This window comes from Mesocricetus auratus, unplaced genomic scaffold, assembly GCF_017639785.1.
Source record: "Mesocricetus auratus isolate SY011 unplaced genomic scaffold, BCM_Maur_2.0 Super-Scaffold_100037, whole genome shotgun sequence".
NCBI lineage: Eukaryota > Metazoa > Chordata > Mammalia > Rodentia > Cricetidae > Mesocricetus > Mesocricetus auratus.
Window position 1 is genome coordinate 6,023,845 of NW_024429215.1, and position 22,682 is coordinate 6,046,526.

Below are 22,682 nucleotides of genomic sequence, written 5' to 3' on the forward strand. Positions count from 1 at the left end.
CAGAGCGAGTTCCAGGACAGCCTCCAAAGCTACACAGAGAAGAAACCCTGTCTCGAAAAACCAAAACCAAAACAAACAAAACTGGGTCCTGAAGAGAGAGCCGTTAAGAGCACTGGCTGCTCATCCAGAGGACCCCTATTCCGTTCCTAGGATTTACATAGTGGCTCACACCCAGCTGTAACTCCAGTTTCAGGGTGCCCAACGCCCTGTCCTAGATTCCATGGGCACTGCACACAGATGTACATGGTCCACAACCCCCCCCAAATATACACACATAAAATTACCACTACACTTATTTATTGTTTTCTGTGTGTATTCACACAAGTGCGCGCGCACACGTGTGTGTGCTATGAGGGTCGGTTCTCTCCTTCCGCCACGTGGGTCCTGGGTGAAATCGGTGGTCCCCAGGCTTGCCAGCACGTGCCTTTAGTCACTAAGCCACACCACCGGCCCCCTTTCCAGTGCTCTGAATGCACACGGAATTTCCATTTTCACTTAAAGATACAAGCATAGGCCTGCGGAGGATCGGAAGATAACATGCCTGCCAACAGGAGCTTGAGGAACCCGAGCTCAATGCCCAGCACCCACATTTGAAAGCACTGTATTCAGGATTCGAGGAGGTGGCTCAGTGGGCATAGCGCTCACTGTGTGAGCATCCACGCTGGAGTTTAGATCCTCAGCAGCAAGGGAACCTCAGATGGTCATGGTGTAGCCTATGATTCCAGGGCTGGCAAGGCAGAGACAGGTGGCTTCTGGCGCAAGCTGGCCATCGGACTAGCTCTGACCAGTAAGCTCTGGATTCAGGTGGAGAGAATAGAGGGAGCTCCCGATGTCTATATTAGGCCTACACACACACACACACACACACACACACACACACACACACACACACACACACAGAGTTTTTTTTTTTCTGTTTTTCAAGACCAGGTTCCTCTGTGTAGCTTTGTAGACTGGGCTGGCCTGGAACTCACAGAGATCCGCCTGTCTCTGCCTCCCGAGTGCTGGAATTGACGTGTGCACCACCACTGCCCCGCTTGCTGTATAATTTTCAATATTTATAAACACCCATAGCTTCTCCACACTCTTTGTTGTTGTTTTGTTTTAGACACAGCCTCTCATTTTCCAGGCTGGCTTCAAACGCCCAAAGCAGCTCTACCACTCCTCCTGCTGCCATCTCCCAAGTGACGGGGTTACACGCAAGTCTGTCCGCAGTGCTGGGGACTAGATGAAGGTCACTGTGCATGCTAGGCAAGCACTCCACTTACTGGACCACATCCCCAGCCACGCAGGCCACATTCTGTCCAGCTACTCATCTGTACACAGACATCTGGGGTGTGATGGGGATGCCCTTCTGTATATATGTTTCTCTTATTGGTTGATGAATACAACACTGTTTGGTCAATAGAGGCAGGAAGATAGGTGGAACTAGGAGACGAGGAGAATTCTGGAAAAGGCAGGCAGAGAGAGAACTCAGGTCTGGACCCTTCTCTGGTAAGATAATACCACAAGGAAATACTTAGACTAATAGAAATGGCTTGATAATCAAGACAGAGCTAGTCAGTAAGAAGCCCTAGCCATCAGCCAACATTTTCATAACTAATATAGTGTCACTGTGTTTATTTGGGGCAAAACGGCTGTGGGACCTTGCAGGTCAAGAAAATGGCTCCCAACGTAGAACTCGAACCCACGACCCTGAGATTAAGAGTCTCACGCTCTACCACTGAGCTAGCCAGGGTTGGCCAAAAAACTTGATACATAAATATCTGTTTGAGGACTGGCAAGATGGCTCAGTGGATTAAGGCAGTTGCTATCAAGCCTGATGACCCGAGTTCAAGTCTAAGAATCCACATAGTGTTAGGAGAGATCGGATTCCGACAAGTTGTCCTCTGACCTCCATCCTCGGAGACGCCATGCAAGAGCATGCCCACATGAATGCACACACCACTGCATGAATGCAATTAAACGTTAAAATATCTGTTTGAGTCCTGGGTCTTCACTCAGACTTTGAATTGCTGAATCATGTGGTGGGTCTATTTTGGGTTAGAATTCGAAGTATGAGCTTCCACTGAGTCAGTCAATGACTCACATGGAGGAAAGCCCAGTGGGGAAAAGCTTTTAAGAGCCTGACGTTGGCTACCATGGAGAGCAATTCACTGTACTCTCAAAAATTGAGAAGAGCAGACTCGAAGAGTTCTCCCCACAAGAAAATGACAAAGAGGCGAGGCTTTCCGCATTCATCAGCCTGATTTAGTCATTCCCCAAATGTCAAGTATCTCAGAATGTCATGTTATGCATCATAAATACACACAGTTTGTATTTGTCAATTATAAGTCAATTGAGGAAATCAGGGTATAGAGTGTACACCTGTAATCCCACCACTCGGGGGCAGGGGAAGGAGAATTGCATGGGGCCAGCCTGCTCTGCAGAGTGAATGCCAGGCCAGAGCCGCATAGCAAGAACTTGACTCACTGTCTGAAAATGGGATAGATAGATACATAGATAGATAGATAGATAGATAGATAGATAGATAGACAGACAGATAGACAGATATATAAGGGATGTCCTTCTGTATATGTGTTTCTCTTATTGGTTGATGAATAAAACACTGTTTGGTCAATAGCCAGTAGAGGCAGGAAGATAGGCAGGGCTAGGAAACCAGGAGAAGGCTGGGAGAGAGGCACCTCGAGGAGATGCCATGTAGAGACGGGGAAGATAGGATGCATCAGACATTCTCCGGTAAGCCAAGACCCCGTGGAAATACATAGATTTATAGAAATGGGTCAACAATTAAGACAGAGGTAGCCAATAAGAAGCCCTAGACACTGGCCAACAGATTTATAATTAATATAAGTCTTTGTGTGTTTATTTGGGGCTAAAGGGCGGCAGGACGTGGTGAGAAAGAAACTCCAGCAACAGATAGATACATAGATGGATGATAGATAGATAGATATGAATAGATAGGTATGTAGATAGATGATAGATATAGATAGATAGATACATAATACATAGATAGATGGTAGATAGGTGATAGATGATAAATAGATGATTGATAGGTAGATACATGGATAGTGATAGATATATAAATAGATACATAGATAGATGATAGAGATAGATGATAGATACAGATAGACGATAGATAGATAGGAAATAGATAGATAGATAGATAGATACATACATAATAGATAGATGATAGATGATAGATTATAGATGATTGATAGGTAGATACATGGATAGTGATAGATATAAATAGATAGATACATAGATAGATGATAGATACAGATAGATAGATAGAGAGAGAGATAGGAGATAGAGAGATAGGAGATAGATAGATAGATAGATAGATAGATAGATAGATAGATGATAAAAAAGTAAGGTGTGGTGGTACATATCTGTAATCCCAGTGCTTGAGCAGCTGAGGTGGGCAAACCAGAAATTCCAAGTTGGGTAAGCAAGATGGCTCAGCCCATTAGACCTCCGTGACCCACATGGTGGCTAGAGAGACCCGATTCCTGCAAGTTGTCCTCTGACTGCCACACAACTACTGTGGCACCTGCCCTCTGCTCCCCCCAGTAAATAAAATCTAATAAAAATTGAAAATAAAAGAAGTTCGAAGTAATCCTTGCCTACATAATGAGTTCAAGGCCAGCCTGGGCCACCAGAAATTCTGTTCAGAGAAAGAAAGGGAGGGAGGGAGGAAGAAATAAGGAAAGAAAGATGAAAATGATTTTAAAAAATCAGTAATGCTTTAAAAAATTCATTTTACTGTTGTGGGCCCAAAACAGAGTCGATGATGGCAGGTGCCTTTGCCAGCTGAGGTGCCTTTTTGAGACAGGGCTTCTCTGTGTAGCCCTGACCGTCCTGAGATTATCTCTGTAGACCAGGGTGGGCTCGAACTCGCTTGGTAGTCCAGGCTAGTTTCGAACTCACAGAGATCCGCCTGCCTCAGCCTCCCAAGTGCTGGGATTAAAGGAGTGAGTCATCATGTCCGTTTCATTTTAACTTGTTTTTAATTTTATTTTTTATTGTGAGACAATGAGTTAAGGGTCTCCCTATGTAGGTATATACCAATCTCCAGAGGATAAGACAAGACAGTCTGTCCCACAGAATATAGGAGCAATGTAAGGGCTAAGAGACCAGCTTCAGCCCCTACCCAGGGTCCCAAAGGTGAATGCTTCGAAGGAGCGAAGGAGGGGGTAAGAGATTTCTAAAGTAACTTTACACACAATCTGGGGGCCGTGCTCCTTATTTCCTATGCTCTGTTTCCACTCTAATAATCGTGTCCTACTTCTAACTTCTTCATGCTTCTTCTAGTCTAAATATTCTTCTCCTTCAGGAGCCTTGAAGTGATAAAGAAATTTCTCTTATTGGTCAAAAGCACATTCCTAGAGCAGGAGATAAGGTGCCGAGCCGTTTACATGACAACACAAGGGTCCAAGGCCATAGGAGCAAAACCATGACCAGGCAGGGAGGGCACAGTGCCCATGACAACTTTAAGACTCAGATCTATGGTGAATGGAGAGCTAGCAAGCTTTTCTTTGTAACCCTGGTAGACATCTGTGACTCTGACCTTGTGCAAGCTGCCAAGTTTTCTTTTCACAAAAAAAAAAAAAAACAACAACAACAAAAAAACCTTGTGTTGTCGGCGCACGCCTTTAATCCCAGCACTCGGGAGGCAGAAGCTGGTGGATCTCTGTGAGTTCGAGGCCAGCCTGGTCTACAGAGCGAGTCCAGGACAGCCTCCAAAACAATACAGAGAAACCCTGTCTCGGAAACAAAACAAACCAAACAAAAACCTTTAGTCTACTTTGAGATTGCTCTGAGGCAAAAGTGAGCTAACTGTGTGCAGTAGTCTGAGTAAGAGAACAAGGCAGGATGTTAAGAGTTGACAGCAGGAGGCCGGGCGTTGGTGGTGCACGCCTTTAATCCCAGCACTCGGGAGGCAGAGGCAGGCGGATCTCTGTGAGTTCAAGGCCAGCCTGGTCTACAGAGCGAGTTCCAGGACAGCCTCCAAAGCCACAGAGAAACCCTGTCTCGAAAAAAAAAAAAAAGAGTTGACAGCAGGTTAACACCTGCTGCACTTCTCACAGCAGAGTAGAGCAAGCGCCTCACAATTTCCCTCTCCAGGCTGCAGACCCGGAGTTGTGGCAGGACAGAGGGCCTGTAGCATGTTTCCTGGGCCTTCGGTGCTTGGGAACAAGACTTGGGGTTCAGAGAGTGAGTACTGGTGTGGAGAGATGCAGCGTGAAGCTGGATCTCTCTAAGGAAATAACGACCATGCCTTTCCGATAATAGCTTTCAGGCCCTGGCTGCTGGCCTGGCGCAGAGAGCAATGGCTGCCTCCCCGACCTCCCCACTTTTGCTGGAAATAACCAACGGCGCCATCTAGCGGCAGGATAAGCAGCGACTACCCAGGCCTCCAGCGGGAGCTCGCAGCATCGAGTTATGGCTACCACCAACTTCCTCCCTTCTGCGGTTGCTTCTTTTTGATGCAGAACCTCTCCCCTGGTCCTTTATGAATTCCCTAACAACACTTATCCTCTATAACAACAACAACAACAACAAAGATTCTATAAAGATTCTGTGGACCAGGGATTTGGACAGATCACACGGCAGAAAGCATCTGCCTGCTTGACGGTGTCTGGAGCGAGCCTCAGGTGCTGGAATTATCAGGATCGTCTAGAAACTTCACTCATTGGTGGGGCGCTGGGCTGGGGTGATTCCAAGGCTGAGCTAACGGGGCTTGCTAAACAGGTGCTCTATTGTCACGACTGCTGCGCGGCCTGTGTCCGAGAACGTGCGGAGGGTGTCGGGTATTGATAACACAGAGACTCGTTCAATGATATAAAGAAAACTTTAAACAGGCTCCAAAAAGGTTCAAGAAAAACTTCCTAAGAAAAGCTCCCACCAGAGAAGCTTCTGCTCTCTCCTCTCCCCTGGCTGGTTCTGCTCTGACACCAGAGGTGGATGTGTGTGGGTTTTTGAAGGTGCGGTTAGTCTCTGGACAAGGTCGAGGTCAGGGCGGTTTCCGTGGGAAGGCCTTTCCCAGGAACTTATTGTATCATTTTTAGTAAACATGTTTTTACTAAACATTGTCTTATAGCTGCCTACTCCCAGGCAGAAGGGGAAGTGGGTCTCTGCTCAAGGTCTGGTGTTCCCACACTCTATCACACTGGCGTACACCGGGGACTGGAGAGATGGCTCAGTGGCTAAGATCACTGGCTGTTCTTGCAGAAGGCCCAAGTTCAGTTCCCTGCACACACATGACAGCCCGCACCCACCTGTAACGCCAGTTCCAAGGGCTCCGATCCCCTCTCTTGGCGTGTGTGAGCACTGTACTCATTGTTGCGCTTACATACACTCAGACAAAATATGCATATACATAGGGTACAAGAAATCTTCCCTTAGAATTTATATTTTAAGGGCCGGGGGTGGTGGTGCACTCCATTAACCCCAACACTAGGGAGGCAGAGGCAGGAGGATCTCTGTGAGTTGAGGCCAGTCTACAAAGCAAGTTGCAGGACAGCCAAAGCTGGTACAGAGAAGCCCTGCTCAGAAAAATATATATATATATATATCACACACACACACACACACACAAACACACATGGATTGGGTCTCATTAAGCATTAAGTTCCCTGGGTGCTTTTTTTAAAATTATGTATCTGTATATATGTCTGTTCATAGGTTTGAGCATGTGAGTTAAGTGTCCTCAGAGGAGCGTGTGGATTCCCTTGAGCTAGAGTTACAGGTGGTTGCAAACTCCCTGATACAGGTCCTGGGAACCGAACTTGGGCCCTCTGCCAGAGAAGCATGCATGTTTAAACACTGAGTCATCTCTCCAGCCCCCCAGGACGATCTTTACGACTCCCCAGACTCCTCCTCCTCCCAAGGGCTGGGATTACAGATGTGCACTGTCATGCCCCAGTGCCGCTGGTGATTTTCAAGGGCACAATATGCTGTTGTTGTTGTTATCATAACTCTCGTCACTGTGTTGTACAGTGAAATACAATTCCGCTTTTAAAAAGAAGGAAACCCTGTCACTTCGACAACACAGATGCTCCCCAGAGGATGTTATGTTCTGGGAAACGAAGCAGACACAGAAAAAGAAACACCGAATGATGTCACCCAAATGGAGAATCTGAAAAAGTCAAACCCGCCGAAGCAGAGAGTAGAATGGGTATTCCAAGAAGCTGGGGCGGAGGTTGGGAACTGGGCAGTGCGAAGTCTTGAGTTTGGGGCGTGGGGGACACTGAAATGGGTTATCTTTTGATTAACAAGTGTGTTAAGTTATTAGCCCCAAGGGCGGGTGCACACCAGAATGGGAGTGATGCTCTGAGTTTAGGCAGAAGAGGCAGAGTTAGCGGTATTGCTTCTTATGGAGCTCAGAGAAGCCTTGGAGAAGTGGGGAATCCAGGAAGCTAGGGAGCTCTTGCAGACTCTCAGGGGCTTGTGGGTAAAAGCCAGGGGACAGAGGGGGAGGCTGTGGCTGGTATGGTGGCCTGTCTAACAAGCAGGTGCTGTCGAAATGACAAGGTCACGGTGCCAGGCGCTGCATGATCTGTAGTTTAAGAACACATTTGTACTTTATTCTGTGGGAAGAATGCTACACACACACACACACACACCTTTTCTTTCTCCCTTGAAGAGAGTGGTCAAGATGGTGGTGGGAGGGGGCTGGAGAGATGGCTCAGAGGTTAAGAGCACTGACTGCTCTTCCAGAGGTCCTGAGTTCAATTCCCAGCAACCACATGGTGGCTCACAACCATCTACAGCTCAATCTGGTGTATATGTAATAAATAAATAAATCTAAAAAAAAAAGATGGTGGTGGGAGACAGAGCATTGCAGTTGGGCTGGTCCAATCAGGTTGCTTAAGGGACCACCCTTAGGAAGGGGGGTTGCTTAAGGGACCACCCTTAGGAAGAGGGGTTCATCTTAAGCCCTGACGAAGAGATGGGAGAGATGATTAGTTCCTCAAACAGATGCTCCACTTTTCCTTCCTAGAATGCCCTCACATGCTGCAGGCTCTTAAGTCTGCCCCTGAGTTACTCTCCAGATCATAAATTCTTTAAAAAACAAACAAACAAACAATTTTCTAAGTGTGCTCTGCTTAACACTCCGGGTTCCCCAACAGTCTGGGTTTCCTCGCTCGCTCCCTAAGGCCTCCCTCCCCACCACGTGGCTGCCTGCCTGCCACCCCTCTGACCTCCACAGCTGGGTTAAAGGCCCGGCCCCTTCTCTTCTAGACTCAGCTCTCCTCTCCCGGCAGCTGCTGACGTCTATAGCTTGCCCGCCTGGGGCTTTTCTCTTAATCTCTGAGAAAATTGTCCCTAAGCTTCCATTTGAGTCATTTCTTAAATCTCACTCCCCAGAACAGGGTTCTGTATAACCGTAGCCATTCTGGAACTTTCTCTGTAGACCAGGCTGGCCTCTAACTCAGGGATCCTCCTGCTTCTGCTCCTGAGCTCCCGAGTGCGGGCATTAAAAGTGTGCACCATCACTGCCCTGTTTCTTAAATTCTTTTATTAATGAGACAAAGAACCCCAGGAGGGAATCCTGGTTTCCCCTGTTTCTGCTTCCTCTGAGTTAACCTTTAGCCTAGACGTCATCCACGTGCAAGCCTCGGGATGGTGATGTTTGTCAACCCTCCCCTGTACAGAGAGGCCAGGAGGATGAGGAGACAAACACCAACCCCATCAGAGACAAGACAAGATGAACTTTTGGAATGGCTGACTGCCTTTATTTCCCCTCCCTGTAAAAGCTGCTGCTAGTCAAAGACGTGCAAGGCAGATCTGGAGTGTGCGCTCAGTCTCTGAAGCAGCAGCGGCTTAGAGATTCAGTTTCTGGTTTCTGTGCATATGCCGTGCTGATCACAGAGATGTGGGTAATTCCAGGGCGAGGGAGGAATAAATGAGAGTCTTCTCCTGAAGCCACTGTTTTCAGGACATCACATAGCTCCTCTGTCAATCCACACTGAGCTGGTGACCCACATTCTGGCCTTCAGTCGGGTGAGGTGATGAACGTCTCTCTTACTTTAATGACTTTAAATATGTGTATATACTGGGGTGTATGCGTGTTTCCACGTGCACAGCAGGGGGCGGGGGAGCAGAAGTTATCCGTAGGAACCACCCCCCTCATCTGTTTGTTTATTTATTGTGTATGTGAGTATCCTTTTTCTTGTGTGTTCTACAGTGCCCTTATGGAAGACGGAGGACAACTCGTGGGTGACCACGCTCTCCCCCACCCGTCACGATGGTCCTGGGGATCGAACTCAGGCTGTAGGGCTTAGCAGCAGGTGCCTTTACCCTCTGAACCATGTCACCCTTTATACCTTGTTCTCCAGAATGAGATCTTTCACTGGGACCTGGGGCTGATAGGTTTGGCTCGACGGGCCTTGAACCACCGTGTCAGCCTCCAGAAGCCTGGAAATACAGGGCACAGCACCATGCTTGGTCTAAACCACTCATCTCTTTAAAAAGCAACACTGAGGTTTGTTAAAAGGGGGATTTTACACCTAGATTTAAGCCCCGAAGTGAACTGAAAGAGGGACTCACAGACACACAGACACACCCAGCGTGGGTGTGGTTTAAACCACCCAGTTCTTGGGATGGAGACATAGTCCGTTGTGAGGGCCACACACCCCTTCCAGTTGTTTCTATTCGGCCTCCTTCCAGTGGCTGTGAGCTAACAGCACGGCTCTCAGTTTATGATTAGTTCACAAGTTTAGGTCCCTGGCCAGGTGCAACCTCACACTTCCTCCGTTCTGGTTTTGTTCGCGGTGTTCAAAGGCCAGCTTGCAACAACAAATGGCTTGTTTGCCCATGTTTCGTTTGGTGGAATTAAAAAAAATAAAAAAGAAGAAGAAGCAGCAAAATTGCAAACGATTTATCAGAAACATCTGGCTGACTCATATCAGTGATCCGCAGAGAGGTGGTATCTCTCCCTGAGCACCTCACCCTAAAAACCAGAAAGGCTGAAAGGGGAGGTCACAGGGAAGTCAGCTTCGCAGGTGACAGGGGCGTGAAGAAAGCAGAGAGAGAGAGAGAGAAAGAGACAGAGAGACAGAGACAGAGAGACAGAGACAGAGACAGACAGGGAGACACACAGAGAAAGAGAGAGAGACAGAGAGAGACAGACACACACAGAGAGAGACAGAGACAGAGAGAGGAGAGAGAGAGAGACAGGGAGACAGAGAGACAGACACACAGAGACAGAGAGACAGAGGAGAGAGAGAGACACACACACAGAGACAGAGTCAGAGAGAGGAGAGACAGAGAGAGAGAGACAGATACACACACATACACACACACACACACACAGAGACAGAGAGACAGAAAGAGGAGAAACAGAGACAGAGAGATACACACAGAGACAGAGAATTACAGAGAGGAGAGACAGACAGACAGACAGATAGACAGACACACACAGAAAGAGAGACAGAGACAGAGAGAGGAGAGAGAGAGACACATACAGAGAGACAGAGAGTCAGAGAGAGGAGAGACAGAGAGAGAGACAGATACACACACACACAGAGAGAGAGAGAGAGAGAGAGAGAGAGAGAGAGAGAGCGCACAGGGGTGAACAGTTCACTGTCCTCACCATCCAGTGTAGCCCCAGGGGATTTCCTTACCACGCTGAGCCAGGTGAACTGGAAATTTTCTGGCTTTGGAGGACAGCCTGTCGTAAAGTTCAGTTCGGTGACTTGGCCGTTAGAACCGGGGACTCTACAGTGGCTTGGTCTGGTCTCCTGGGGCCCGGTTCAGGAAGCCAATAGCCCACAAAAAACCTCTGGTAAGATGGCTTTAATTAACAGTGGAAACACTCAGGCTCTGGTGGTGCAAGCCTTTACTCCCAGCTATCCCTGAGGCTGAGGCGGGAATGGAAGGGGCAGGGGGAGGATAAGAACAGGAAGAAGAGGAAGAAGAAGAGGAGGGGTAGGAAGAGGAAGAAGAGGAGGCATAAAAGGAGGAAAGGGGAGGCCCCTCGCCGAGTGTTTGCAGCATCCAGAAAGACAGCAGCACATAAACCGAGTGTGGTAGCACAAGCCTGTAATTCCGCGGCTCAGGAAATGGAGGACGCAGGAGGATCGCAAGTTCGAGACCATCCTCAACTCCATAGACACAGTCTTAAGGCCAGCCGATGGAGGATACAGGACCTGGGGGAGGAGGGGAACGGACCGAGACACACAGAGAACGGAGAGAAATGACTTTTGCACGAGCGCCACCTGGTGTCGCGTGGCGGAGCTGCAGGGGAACCTGGAAATGTACAGAAGGGGCCCTTGGGGTTTCAGGTGTCCTAGGTGAGTGACAGGAGGAGGGGCATGCCCAGTACTGGAGGTGCGGATGAGAGGCTTGCACCCTTGTGAGAGAGCAGGAGAGGAACAGAACGTCCAGGTGGGGAATAAAGAAATAGCTGAGTGTTCTAACCCGGCAGCTGTGGGCAGCCTGCCAAAGCGTTTCAATTACCGAGCTGACACCATTATTAGTCTCTTCTCTCTCTTTCTTCTTGCATCTGACTAATATTAAAAAAAGACTGGAAGTCTTTATGACCTAAGATGAGGATGAAGGTCGTTAGGCTCGCATTCCATGGAGTCTAAAGTCCGGGACAAAAATGTACAGGTTGGGCACACGCCTTGAACGCCTGCACTTGGGTCTCCGTGAGTTTGAGGCCAGCCTGCTCCACATAGAGAGTCTCAGGACATCCAGGACCACACGGAGAAAGACTGTCTCCACAAAAAATCCAAACAAACTAAACAAAAAGGACTTAGACCCAAGGCAAGGGGAAGCAAGATGGAACAAACTCATTTATGACTATACTAACTTACAAAGACGTGTGTGTGTGTGTGTCTGTGTGTGTGTCTGTGTGTGTGTGTGTCTCTGTGTGTCTGTGTGTGTGTGTTTCTGTGTGTGTCTGTGTCTCTGTGTGTCTGTGTGTGTGTGTTTCTGTGTGTGTCTGTGTGTGTGTGTCTCTGTGTGTCTGTGTGTGTGTGTTTCTGTGTATGTCTGTGTGTGTGTGTCTCTGTGTGTCTGTGTGTGTGTGTTTCTGTGTGTGTCTGTGTGTGTGTGTCTGTGTGTGTGTGTGTGAATTCCCCCCCCCCCCGTAAAGCAGGCCTCAAGTTCAAATCAGAAAGCAATTAGTCACCCCTGTAGCAGACTTGCCTTGCCGCTGCCGCCCACCGGGCACATCGTGCTTAGCTGTTTGGTAGTGTTCACACGGTGTCCACGGTTGAGTAGCGCTGTGGATGGCAATTCCCCCGCTGCAATCTGCACAGTGCTCTCTGGCTCGACCAGGCCTAACCGGCAGGGAAGAAGCTCCCAGCCCAACTTCTGTCTTACGTCTAAGATGTGTGGCATCATTATGACACTTTTTTTTTGAGACAGGGCTACCCTTCAGTTAGCTACGTGGCCAAAGATGACCTCTAACCTCTGACACTCTTGCCTCCAGGTCCTCCGTGCTGGGGTTGCAGGAGTGTTGCTGGAGTTTCTTTTCCTACAGATCCCTCAGTTGCTTCGCCCCAGTAAACACACAGGGATGTTATATGAGTTATAAAACCGTTGGCCGATGGTTAAGGCTTCTTATTGGCTAGCCCTGCCTTAACTATTAACTCGTTTCTATTAACCTAAGTATTTCCACGTGGTCTTATCTTACCATGGAAGGGTCCGGACCTGCTACTCCGTCCTCTGCTACACAGCGTCTCTTCCGCGGTTTCCTCGACCTAGCTTTCCCAGAATCCTCCTCGTCTCCCAGTCCTGACTATCTCCCTGCCTCTATTGGCCAAACAGTGTTTTATTCATCAACCAATAAGAGAAACACATATACGGATAAGACGTCCCTGCCACAGGAGTGCATCATGATATCCAGCTACGGTGCTGGGGACTGACAGGATCATGGTTTCACGAATGCTAGGCAAGTATTTTATCAGCTGCCTACATGCCGGCCCTCATCATTCCATCTCACACATGTCTACAACTGCAGTCATCCTGGGCCATTGCTCTTTCTCGTCCTCCCCACCAGCCGCTCCCCCCCCACCTTTTATGTTGTGTGTATGTAAATCTAGACCCCACTAATGAGAAAGCATACAGCATTTTTCTTTCTGAGTCTGGTTCATCTCCAGGTTCATCTATTTTTTCTTTTTGGCCTGGAGATGATATAATTACGTTTTTTTTCTTTATGACTGAAAAAAACTCTCTTGTGTATTGATTGTTTTTTGAAACAGTATGCTTTTTTTAAAAAGATTTATTTATTTATACATATACAGTGTTCTGTCAGAAGAGGGCACCAGACTGAATTATAGATGGCTGTGAGCCACCATGTGGTTGTTGAGAATTGAACTCAGGACCTCTGAAGAGCAGCCAGTGCTCTTAACCTCTGAGCCGTCTCTCCAGCCCTGAATCAGTATTTTTAGAATGTTTATTTTTTCATCACGCATGACTATGTGTGGGTATATGCGGAAGAGTATGGGTATGTCAGATCCCCCGGAGCTGGCATTACAGGTGTGTGTGACGCCTCCAACGCAGGTTCTGGCAACCTGACCCAGGTCCTCTGGAGGAACAGCCAGTGTTTTTGACCACTGAGCCATCCTGTGGCCCTTTACAATGGTACTTTAGGACTGGAGAGATGGCTCAGAGGTTGAGAGCACTGGCTGCTCTTCCAGAGGTCCTGAGTTCAATTCCCTGAGACCACACGGTGGCGCACCACATTGGTGCCCTCTTCTGGTGTGCAGGCATACATGCAGGCAGAATGCTGTATACATAATAAATAAATGAAAAACGGTATTTGAATTAAGTCTTTGAGACTTTATGGAATGTATTTCGACCACATTCGCCGCCCTCCCTAAGCCCTCCCAGATCCACTGTCCACTCTACCCATTCAATCTCATTTCTTCTTTTTTTCTTCTATTTAAGTTCATTGCTGCCCAAACATTCAGGAGTGAGATTATCCCATGGGTCTTCTTGATCAACCCACCAGGGGCCACAAAGAAAATGGATTCTCCCTCTCTTAGCATCTATCAATAGTTCGTCAGATAGGGTGTGGGACTTTGAGCTCCCCCCCTCGTTCCACGATGGGATGGTTTGAATTTCTACAGGTCTTGTGCATGGGCTGTCCTAACTTCTGTGGGTTCATATGTGCAGCTAACTGTCCCACCATGTCCGCAAAACTGTTTCCTTGTGATCTATCACCCCAGACTCCCATACTCTGTCTACACTCTTGGTTTGTTTTGTTTTTGAGACAGGGTATCTCTGCATGGCAAGTGTCTCTGTCTGGGTTGACTTCGGCTCCCTTGTGTGTATGCATAGATGTGGTACAGCTGGGTGAGATGGTAGCTCTGGGTTTTTTTTTAATCTTCTGAAGAACCTCCATCCTGGTTTCCATAGTGGCTGCACCCGCTCACACTCCTAGCAGTGACGAATAAAGGGTCCATTTTGTCTCATTCTCTCTAACATTTTGTCTTTGATTTCCTGGACGATAGCCATGGTGAGCGGGGTGAGGTGGAATCTCAATGTAGTCTTAATTTGCATTTCCCTGGTGACTAAGGATGGAGAACGTTTTTTTCCGTGTATTTATTGGCTCTTTGTTTTTCTCCTTTTGAGAACTGCTTGTTCCTTCCATTGGCCCATTTACCAACCGGATGATGTGTTGTTTGGCATGCCTACATCTCTACCAACCCTGCTCTCACGGATGGGGTGACCACCTCACCTCAACGTGTGCAATGCATCATGAACAAATTCACCTCCATTAACCTCTCTTATCTCACCCCCACTCAAATGCACCCCTTCTTCCAAAACATCCTTCTACTTTTGCATAATCATGCATACATGCACACTCTGTGTGTGTGTGTGTGTGTGTGTGTGTGTGTGTGCAGCCTCAACTGCTGTGTGTCCTGAGAAGTCCCTCGCTCCTCTTTTGAAAACACAGACTCCCCCATATTGAGTCCCCCTCACCCACACAGACCAGCCCTACGGAGTCAGGGACAGCTGACCTCCCCACTAGCAGCACCCATGTTGGGAGATGTTCAGTTCACAATGAGAAAGGAAATTATCCATCTTCACTCAGCCCAAGCTTTTATCCAACACTGCAGACAGAAGGCTTTTAGTCCCGTAATAATTCTCAGCTTCTTCCCCCAGCATGTCCCTCAGGGATAGGCCAGATGACAAAACAAAACAGGGCAAGTTCGTTTTTTCTCACAGTCTGGAGGCTGTGAAGTTGGAGATCAAATGCCAGTAGTTCTCCAATGAAGATATATATATATATATATGTATATAATATACAATAAAATAAGAAAAACTGATGTTCTCGGCTTGCAGATGGCAGCCTTACCACTGTGACCTTGCCTTTTTTTTCTCTCTCTCTCTCCACACACACACGATAAATATGTGATAGATTTATTTGAGTGTGTGTGTGTGTGCACACGCGTGCGCGCAGATGTATTCACCTGTGTGCGTGTGCGAAGGCCAGGGGAGGGTATCAGGCATCTTCCTTTGTCACTCTCCATCTGTCCCAGGTAATTTTAACTGTCAACTTGACATAGCCCAGAATCGTCTGAAAAGGGCATCTCAGCTGAGGGATTGCCTAGATCACATTGGCCTGTGGGCATTTCTGGGAGGAACTGTCTTGACTATTAATTGGTATAGGACGGCCGAGACCACTGTGCGTGGTACCATCCCTAGGCAAGGTGAGCTTGTGCTGTGTAAGAAAGTCATCGAAGCAAAAACTGGTGTGCCAGTGAGCTGGCAAACAGTATGTCTTCCGTGGTTCCTTCTGTATTTCTCCAGCTATAATGGGAGTTCCTTAGTTGGGTGAAAACAAGCAGACTTGCTTTCAGGTTCCTGCCTTGGATTTTTGCCTTGACTTCCCTCAGTGACCGATTATGACCTAGAAGTGTAAGCCAAGTAAGTCCTTTCTTCCCCTACGTTGCTTTTGGTCAGCGCTTTTTGTGTATGTGTTTTTGTCACAGCAGCAGAAAGGGAAGTAGACGCCACTTCTTACTTTGAGACATGCTCTCTCTTTTACAGCAGGGCTTGCACTTTCTCAGCAAGCTGGGAACCAGGAAACCCCAGTGACTTTTTTTAATCCCTAGTAGCCCTTCCACTAACGTCACGTCCTCCTCTTACTCCGTGATTCCACATACGAGGGAAAATACACGAGACTTGTCTGTCTTCACTTAACGTGGCGATCCCCAGTTCGTTCATTCTCTTGAAAATGGCAGGCTCCGTTTCTTCTTTCTCTTGCACCTGAATAAAGCTTTCTCGAGTGCACATGCCGGATTTTCTTCATCCATTCACCCGTTGATGGCAGCTAGACTATTGTGACTAGCATTGCAGTCACCACGGATGCACAAGGACCTCTCTTTGTCTTTGTTTCAGTCAGGTGTGAGACTCAACTGGGCAACATAGCTCAGTCAGTAGCAGTAGGACCTGACATTTTTATTTTGAGTCTTTAAAAAGTTTTAAAATAAGTTACTCTATATGTAAGCCTGTCTTACCCACATGCATTCTCAGTGCCACCGGAGGTCAGACAGAGTGCTGAGTATCTATCCCCCCACCGAAGTTACCGATGGTTGTGTATGGGTGCTGGGAATTGAACTTGGGTCTTTTGCAAGAGTAACAAGTACCCTTAACCACTGAGCCTTCTCTCCAACCCGGGTACCTGATTCTTTCCCCCTGAATTCAGGAAAAAAAAAGTAAAACTGAGCATGACGGCATGTGCTCCTAGTCCCGGGCTACAGAAGTGGAGACAGGCTTGTTGGCCGGTCGGCTTAGCCTCATCAGCTATTCCAGGCCGAGTGAGAGACCCTGTCTCAAAAAGGTTGATCCCTGAGGAACAACACCCAAGGTTGCCTTCTGTCTTATGTGCATGTGCAACCTCATCCACAGGTGTACCCACCTACATACAGAGAGAGAGAGGGAGAGAGAGAGAGAGAGAGAGAGAGAGAGAGAGAGAGAGAGGAGGGAGGGGGAGGAGGGGGAATGGTAGACTGAGGGAGAGCTGTGGGATGCTGAGTTTGAAAGCAGTTAGAATCAAGATAAACGAAGACAGTGGGTGGTGGCGCACTCCTTTAATCCCAGCACTCGGGAGGCAGAGGCAGGCGGATCTCTGTGAGTTCGAGGCCAGCCTGATCTACAGAGCGAGTTCCAGGACAGCCTCCAAAACAATCCAGAGGAACCCTGTCTCGAAAAACAAACAAACAAACAAACAAAAAAGAAAGAAAGAAAAAGAAAAAAGAAAACAAAGCCGAAGGCATTACTGTCAGTCCGTGTCCCGTCGTCCCGTCCCGTCCCCCCCGTCCCCCCCCGTTCCTGGATGTTTTGAAGCATCTTTCTTATTTCTCGCTAAAGACCAGCTTCCTCCACGTGGCAGGGACAGATGGTCCTGAGGGTTCCCAAGTTTTAAAGAGCTTGGGTGTGTGCAAGAGAGGAGCTGCGGGTACTCCTCCCCACCTGCTGCTAGCGACGAGACTTGGCCACTTTGCCACAGGGAGGCCAAGTGGGGCGAGAAGAGAGGCCGCGAGGGATGATGGATGAGGCTCCTTGAAGAGCCACTTTCCTGAAACTTCCTCATGGGCCGCCTGTGTGGGTGACACAGCCCAGATGTGTGTCTTTTTGGCGGCTTGCTGCAAGCTGGAGTCACCCGGGAAGGGGAAACCTCAGGAGGCGAGTTACCTCCGTCAAGCAGTCCTGTGTGAGCATGTTTGCGCCGCATTTTCTCGATGGATGGCTGGTGCGGTTTGGTGCCACCCCTGGACAAGTGGTCCTGGGTTCTATAAGAAAGCAACGCTGGGTTGCCGGGTGTTGGTGGCGCACGCCTTTAATCCCAGCTTTTGGGAGGCAGAGGCAGGTGGATCTCGTGAGTTCGAGGCCAGCCTGGTCTACAGAGTGAGTTGCAGGACAGCCTCCAAAGCAATACAGAGAATCCCTGTTTCAGAGAGAGAGAGAGAGAGAGAGAGAGAGAGAGAGAGAGAGAGAGAGAGAGAGAGAGAGAGAGAGAAAGCCTGCAACAGAAGCACGCCTTTAATCTCAGTACTTGGGGGACAGAGGCAGGTAGATATCCAAGTTTGAGGCCAGCCTGGTCTACAGAGTGAGTTGCAGGACAACCAAGACTATACCTGTTTGTAACTTGTCTACAGATGCCTTGTCTTGGAAAAAGAAAAGCACCACAAAGAAGCCATTTAGCCATTGACGACACAATTGGGCCCTCGGCAGACAATGGATCATCTGTCATACCTCCAGCTCAGACCTCAGCCTCCAGGATGTGAACGTTTGTTATTTATGAGTCTTGTGGTCTCAGGTGCCTTGTTATAATGAAAGACCCCAACTGCAAGAAACATCTGTCTAAAAAGTAACCATGAGTTCAGATTCAGGCTAAGGGCCCTGGCGCCAGAGTGATTACCAAACAGGATATCTGTAGTTGGCCACCTGGTGCTGAGGGAGTTCGGACTCAGGTCAGGGGCCCTGGTGCCAGGGTAACTACCAAACAGGATATCTATGGTTGGCCACCTGGTGATGAGGGCGGGTACCGAGAATGTCCCGACCACTGTGTATCCTAGATTGAGCCTAGTCAGCCTTATCTGACTTCCTTGTACCCGAGTCGGCTGTTCTAAAGCTCACCCCTCGCCTCGTTTAAACTAACCAATAGGGACTCTGTAACCCTGCACCTCGCTTCTGTACCACGCTTGTTGCTATAAAAAGGGCCCCGTTTTCTTGCTCGTCGCGCTTGGTTCCCGAGAGACCAAGACGCCTGGATACCCGTGTGTGAGCAATAAGGCCTCTTGCAGTTTGCATCCAATCCGTGGTCTCGGCTGATCCTTGGGAAGGGTCTCCCTGAAGAGAAAGCACTCCTCTGGGGTCTTTCAATAGGAGTCTGGATGAAACAAAACATTCTCTCCTTACCTCTCATGCTCGAGACCTTAATCAGGAATAGGAATGTGTGTGTGTGTGGGGGGGGGTGATGGTCTAGGGCTTACAGTCTAGACAGTCAGACTTAGAACCTTCGAGTTTGGGAACATAGGGTGTAAGATGTGTGTATGATATCTGTGTTTGTCTATACATGCATGTCCCGTGTCTTCATGCTTGTGTGACTCTGTAAGATTGGTCTGTGGTCCCGACATGCTGGTGGCTCTCTATAAGAATGTCGGCTTGTCTGTGGGTGACTGTGTGTAGCTGTCTGTGTGGCTCTGCACAGTAAAACAAGTTCATTTGGCTTCCATCACTTCATTTAGAGTGGCAATGACTCAGGAGAAACCATAAAGTCAACCAAGTCTCTCTCCAAAGCACTGTGGGACTTAGCTCTCCCATACTGCACCCACCATATCCATGGATGGTTCCAGAGTCCCAGTTTGTCAAAGATGAGAAGATCCCAGGAACCATCCAATCTTAGGGGTTCTTTTTTTTTAAAGGTCTTCCTTGATACCCTAAAGCATATATAATTCTCTCTCTCCATTCTTACTCTGGTAATCCTTTCAGACTTACACAATGCATTTGTCTAGAACAAGAGTTGGCAGACTATGGCCCTCCATTTGTTTTTTTGTAAATAAAGCTTTATTTGAACATAGCCAGCCATGCTTATTTATGTATCAGTTATGGATGCTGAACACCTATAGCCATAAAGCCGAAATCACTGTTGCTTGCTCCTTTTCAGAAAAAAAAAAAAACGAACAAAACAAAATAAAAGAAATGGTCTGTCTTTTGAGGGTCTAGGACCCAACAGATCTGGGATTTAGATTTGAGCCTTCATGGAAATGAAGGGAATATAAATACTTTTGATTGTGAGGACCTTGGGTCTTTTGTTCATCACTGTGGAAACGAGAAAGGTGACAGCCTCGTGTCCCTTCCACCTTTCCTCGGGACGGTCACAAGCCTCTGGTTTCATCGTGATTCTGCTTATCCTAGGGATCGCTGGTGCATTGATCCATGTGGGTAGAGGGAGCAGAAGGGGGGAACAGGGTTCAGACAGCTGTGGTACGATGGAGACAGCCCTCTGGGAGATGACTTCAGTGAATCAGATAACCTTTATTCCTACATAGGATTAGGAAAGCTGCAGACAAAGCTTCATCTGTGTTAAGTGGCGCATTCCCATCACCAGGCTCCTTCCGTGGCTGCAGGGTCCTATAGCTGAGTTCCTAGTACAAGTCTTAACTAAGCAGGGGAGGCTGCTAGCAGGAAACTGTGCCAAGGGTCACATTAGAGATGAATCAGGCGTCCAGGCTTAGAGACAGCTTTCAGATAAGGTCAGTCCTCCAGGCCCAGGGACAGTTTCCAGATAAGGGCAGGCAGAGAGCAGGAAATTTTGCTGGGAGTGGCAGAGGGAGTCTCCATGTCCTCCACCTTTGGCCAAAGCTACCAGGCCATGCACGATAGACTGCAACCTCTGACCAGTGAGCCTCCCAGCATCCCCCACCTTGATGTTTCTAGAAAGGTAGACACTGAGAAAGGGATGTCTGTTATTATTCCTGATGTGGGCTTGTCCTGGCCACAGAAAGGATGTGGAGAGTGTCCTCTTTATGGATTCATTATTGTAATGAACTAACAACAAATTTTATTCGCAGCTCTTGCATGAATTATAGGTTGAAAAAAATGAGGCAATAAATGCTTGATTTTATGCTTTATTTACAAATTGCTGTTATGTGTATGCATGCGTATCTTTGTGAGGGTATGTGCTGCTGGGTTCTGTTGCCCAAAGAGGCCGGAAGAGGACATCATAATCAGTCAGAGCTGGACCATATAAGCAATATAAGCAGCGGGAACCAAATCCAGGCTCTTTGCAAGAGCAGTGTGCAATCCATTCCTTTTTAACATTTCTTTATTTATGTTTATTTTATTGCATGGGTGTTTTCCATGGGTGTTGGATCCCCTGGACTGGAGCTACAGATAGTTGTGAGCTGCCATGTTGGTGCTGGGAATTGAACCCCAGTTTTCTGGAAGAGCAGCCAGTACACTTAACCACTGAGCCATCTCTCCAGCCCTGAGCTGTGTGCACTCTTAACAGATGAGCTATTGCTCTAGCCTCCCTCCTTTTGAAACACAGAGCCATGTAGCCGGCGGCGTTTCTTTTCCTGCCTGGCTCTACAGACATTAGCCCCAGATAAACACACAGAGATGCTCTATTAATTATAAAACTGTTGACTGATGGCTAGGGCTTCTTACTGGCTAACTCTGTCTTAATTATTAACCCATTTCTATTAATCTATGTATTCCCACGTGGTCTTGGCTTACCAGAGAATGCCCAGACCTGTTACTCCAATGTGGTCTACATGGTGTCTCTCCACAGTCTCTCTCTCTCTCTCTCTCTCTCTCTCTCTCTCTCTCTCTCTCTCTCTCTCTCTCTCTCTCTCTCCTTTCCCAGAATTCTCCTCATCTCCTAGTCCTGCCTAGCTTTCTTCTGCTATTGGCTATTGGCCAAACAGTGCTTTGTTCATCAGCCAATAAGAGAAAAATATACAGAAGAACAGCCCTCGTCAGGGCCATGTCTCCCAGCCTAGCTTGGAACTTACGATGAAGCCAAAGAGTGTCTTGAACTTCCAGATCCTGAGTGCTGGGACTTCAGCCTGTTTATGCACTGGAGATGGAACCCAAGGCTTTGGGTATGTCAGAGAAGCACTGTACCAACTGCGAGCAAATGTTTGGTTAAAAAACAAAAACCTCCCATATTTAACAATTCTATGAGTTAGTTTTCTAGCTTCTTCTGAAGGGAGTCTATAATTTTTTTCTTCCTAACAGATCCAGTAAATAAGATACCCCCAGCCCCTCCCTTTTCTCCTTGGCTAAAAGTCTGTGCGCCTGTGAGCCTGGGATTGTCATTATCAGTCATAGACTCATAGGAACAGCTGGTCTGAATAATAATAACACAGAAATAGAAATGGAGATGAGAGGCAGAGGGAGGGAAGCTGACGTGGTTTTCATTGTGTGCATTATGCGGATGCAGGCGTCTGAGGATGTCTCCACAGCTCTGCGGATGCAGGCGTCTGAGGATGTCTCTACAGCTCCGCGGTTTCTTCAGTTTGCTTATATAACCAGCCGACCTTCCTTCCTTCCTTCCTTCCTTCCTTCCTTCCTTCCTTCCTTCCTTCCTTCCTTCCTTCCTCCGACCCCTCCTTCCTCTCCTTTTTAAGGTTGTCTTGGATTTTCCCTTTTGTCACTTCCAACCAAGCGGCTAAGTCAAGCCAGTTGTCAAAGAGGGTATTTGTAAGGAGTCAGGCATTATGCTGCCCCCATCACCTGGCAGAACGCACTCAGGCAGTGCCCTGGTCAGCCCAGGGTTCCATGGTTCCGTAGTCTGCAACGCAAAGGACCCCTTTAAAAGACAGACCATCTCCCGCTTACAGCTCTTTCTGACTCCTCTCTTTGCTGCTCTGTCTCCCGCTGTTCCCCTTTAATCCCAGCACTCAGGAGGTAAGGCAGCGGCATCTCTGAGTTTGAGGCCAGCCTGGTCTACAGAGAGAGTTCTAGAATTGTCACAGTAGCCCTTTGTCTTGGAAGCAACAACCAAAGCCAATTTCAAATGGGCCCAAGGGATGGCTCAGCGGGTACCGGTGCTTGCTGACAAGTAAGCCTGACTATTAAGTTTAGTTCCTGGAATCCGCGTGGTGGAAGAAGAGGACCAGCTCCCACAAAGTATCCTCGGATCCCCACAGGTGTGTACGCACTCACACACACGAAATAAGTGTAATAATAACAACAATTTTAAA

The 22,682-nt window shown here is 47.9% G+C and overlaps 1 non-coding gene across 1 annotated transcript; it reads right to left on the reverse strand.

Annotated features, from left to right (window-relative positions):
* Positions 1–1,666: 1,666 nt before the first annotated feature.
* Trnak-cuu lies at positions 1,667–1,738 on the reverse strand. The gene has a single exon. It is a non-coding gene; the product is annotated as a tRNA-Lys (tRNA).
* Positions 1,739–22,682: the final 20,944 nt, after the last annotated feature.